The sequence below is a fragment of the Electrophorus electricus genome, chromosome 22 (assembly GCF_041902795.1).
Source record: "Electrophorus electricus isolate QZ-2024a chromosome 22, ASM4190279v1, whole genome shotgun sequence".
In the NCBI taxonomy this organism is placed as follows: domain Eukaryota; kingdom Metazoa; phylum Chordata; class Actinopteri; order Gymnotiformes; family Gymnotidae; genus Electrophorus; species Electrophorus electricus.
This window is the reverse complement of record NC_137518.1, coordinates 313,744-317,500: the sequence shown is the minus strand read 5'-3', so window position 1 is coordinate 317,500 and position 3,757 is coordinate 313,744. Positions and strand designations below refer to the sequence as shown.

Here is a 3,757-nt window from a genome sequence, read left to right as displayed (position 1 = left end):
TTGTTTGTTAAAATACAGACAGCTACTAGGTGCTGTTTCCAAAGATTCCACTGCTTGGTTTGGGCTAAACAGCTCGTTTCCATGGATAGACACACACACCATTATATTATATATAAAATTTCTAGGCTCTTACAAGTTTAACATACAAAGGATCGAAGTATGTTAGATACAAATTATTTGTATAATGCTTTTTAAAAGTAATGTCTATGGTCCCTTTTGAGCTGCATTTTACTTATAAAACAAGATGGACTTCTTAACGCAGATCATTTTAAAGGTGGGTTGAGCAATTAGTCGGATTTAAAGACAGGTTTTGCTCATACAAGCTATATGTTGAGAGGTTGTGCTTTCTACACCACAAGTGGTTGTTACTCATTTTAAACTACTGAGGAGATACTGGAGATTGGAATTTTATAAGCCCCCCTCTACCATTTTACAAAATGTATCTAAATGAGGATCTGTTTATAGAGTCATTCCTGTTATTTGTGTTTTTTTTAAAGAGAATGATAGTTTAGTTTTATCCCTTAAAAAAGACTTCTTTTAAAAGTTTAAGTAACTTCTTTTCTTTTTTTTTTTTTTGCAATTTTTACAATCTCAAAGTCAAAGCGCTTAATTTTAAAATGTTCATTTATAATGTTCCAATAAGCATTATGTTCATTTTATGCAAGTTGTGAGTAAGGATTACATTCTTGTAAGTGTTCACACTGTAAACAGTTATATTTCAGGCAGATATTAATTATATCATATCGATTTTTCATTGTCTGTTTACTAACAATCAGTATTGGCTCTGAAAACAACCCCCCCCCACCCATCCACACACACACACACACACACACACACACACACACACACACACACACACACACACACACACACACACACACACACACACACACACACACACACACACACACACACACACACACACACACACACACACACACACACACACACACACACACACCGGTTAGCCCCATACTTTCTACATTCTCTTTGTGCTGCTGCAATAACATGTTTGAGTAATTTAAAGAAGGATACCTATGGGGGAAAGAGGACAAGAAGAAACAGTGCGCTTTGTGGCTATGCTACCCTGTTGTAACATGCATGTGATTGAATACCACGAGGAATGTGCTTGTTACTAAACAAAGGAACAGTTATAAGCCTTGTTAAACCAGAAACAATGCAAATCTCATTTATAAACTTAGAACCAGTTAATGATGTATCATGAATTCACTTTGTCTAAAGTGGTAGTACCCAATATCAATAAAGATGATTAGCATGTTTTATTAATGGCCTTATTAGGCAGCAAATGACATTAATGTGACTCAAAGATGCATCAGTAATGAAGATTGTATGCTTTCATCCAGTTTCACTACATCTGATGGTGTCCACCATAACTACCGTCTCCCTCAATGTCCTCAGAACCCACAAAAAGAAACTAGAAAGAGGGCCAATGTTGCTAATTCTTTTACAATGCCTAGTGATTAAAATAGAACATTAGACAACATACATGTAAATGAGACTACATAAAGCCGGCACAAGTGTACATGAAACTAGGACATGGATGAATTCGTTTTTTTATATTTAAATGTTACGTTTCCCCATAGACTGAATGGCACAAATGCACGACAACATCCTTTAATAAATATTATGACAGTTATATAACGGTCTAACAGCATGACTGCATATGGAGTTAAGATTCATAAATATTCCAACCATCTCTCTCATAATAGAGCAAGCCAACAGTGAGCATACTCAAGTCAAAAGCAGAAATTTGTGCGTGTCAGAGTATAGCCCAATTCTACACACATCTGGTCCTGCACTGTTATCTTGCCCTGCATAAGTATTTTACACTGATTTTACAGAACATCCTGTACTGTATTGGAGAAACATTACAAAACTTACCAAACGATACAGGTAACCGATTACTTAGCAAAATCATTATTCTGTAGTTTTATATTTATAGTAGAAAACACAAAGAAAAGTATTTTGTTGTTTTTGGCTACATCAGTTCAACTTGTTCGACAAATTAAACCGTGAACAGTAATGTATATCCCTAAAGTATATGCAAATTACCGGTTTAACGATTACACGGCGATTACAAACAAGATTAAAATAAAAATAAGACCAAGGCTAAACTTGCTTATACTTTAAAACACTTTTAGCTAAAGTTATTACTGTATATCAGACTGTATCCATCAATCGTCCAATTTCTGGGCATGGGGTCGATTTCCTTACTTCTGTGCAGCTTTAAGCACATATCCGAAACCGTAGTGTAAAGTATTACCCAAGTATTCAGGTTCCTGAAAGATGCGCGACCAAACTAAAATCAAGTTGTGGATTATACCCAAGAGGACCAGAATCAGATCAGATTCACATTCGCCACTCAAACACACGGGTATAGCGAATGTGTTCTTTGCCCAGACTAAAGCAGCCCAACAACCGCAGACATTTTCTCATCATTAAATATCAATAAAAATATTCCGAGCTGATCATTAATCGTTTTAAAACTAGCCGACTCTCTTTAGCTACGTGTTGAATCACTAGCTAGTTAGTAAGTTGCTCATCAGACATTATATAACAAGCATTTAACAAAACAATTATGGTCTCCAAAATATTAAAACTGTTAGTTGTTTTCCAATCATCGTGAACAGCTTCATAGATACTAATACAGCCAGAAATGCAGTCATCGCTAGGATATCTTGGGAACACCATAACTTCTATAGCCTAGTGTTGGCCTTGGGACTTAAGATAAGACAAAAAAAATTACCTAAATAACTAAGAGTAGCGTGTTAGGCGACACCGTTTTAGCAAATGTAGCGTTAGCTACGAAAGCTATTAGCTAGCTATTAACATATAAAATCGTTACTGAGCCGCACAACTGCGACGTATCGGCATCTATTGAGCAAAACGTCATATTACCTAACCTAGCTAACCTAACGAACAGAAACTCACTCAGCTAACCTAGCTGCGTGGCTAATAATACACAACATTACATTACTTACCTTCAAATTCCCCTAATCTTTCTTCTGTGCAGTGTCAGTTAACAACGTGTGATGTTGTTTCCAAAAATATTACTTCCAAGGTGTTTAACAGTATTGGCAGTGCTTTCGTGACAGATGAACGTTTAACTACTGTGTCGTTATCCTACACTGAGGACGAACGAGAGGACGAAACTGCTCGTCGGGATTTTATAGAGCGCCACTATGTCCACATCTCGCGAGAGGATGGTTCTTTTTTTTAATCGAGATTTTAGAGAGCGCCGCTATGTCTACATATCGCGAGAAAACGTCACGATTTTTTTTTTTCACATTTAAGAGGACACCAGAATTATTTCACAGATTGTAGCGAGGAAAACCAATTCTGCTAAGTCGAAGTCTTTATTAGCAATTTAGACATTTCAGTGAGTTGCGATCACTTCCTCTACGAAATACATAACCAGTAGTGTTTAGAGATGTTGCAGTTTGCTCCGTTATTGTCATTTTTATAGCGCATCACACTTTTTTGGCATTATACAATTAATCATAAGCCAGACATCTCAAATATATTTGCAGACACATTTCTAGATATCCCATAAGTAGGTGTCTGATGACCTCTAGTGAGGAGGGCTGTAACTACAGATTTGACTAAATGTTTTTGTTGTTAAATGTGTCGCCTGGTGGTCATGCTAAGCTTCTACAGCTCAGAAAGTTCTGTCTTGCCACTCGATCGCCAATCTTACGCTTCACCACGGATTTTAATTTTATGAGCGATGAGAATA

General features: G+C 36.6%; 1 protein-coding gene across 2 annotated transcripts in view; it reads right to left on the bottom strand.

Moving 5' to 3' along the window:
• The window catches only part of alas1 (aminolevulinate, delta-, synthase 1), an 8,145-nt gene extending 4,975 nt beyond the window's left edge, over positions 1-3,170 (bottom strand). For both annotated transcript variants that reach the window (XM_027017540.3, XM_081705668.1), the window contains exon 1: positions 3,003-3,170. The gene's annotated coding sequence lies outside the window, so the exon portion shown is untranslated. The remainder of the gene's footprint in view (positions 1-3,002) is intronic.
• Positions 3,171-3,757: the final 587 nt, after the last annotated feature.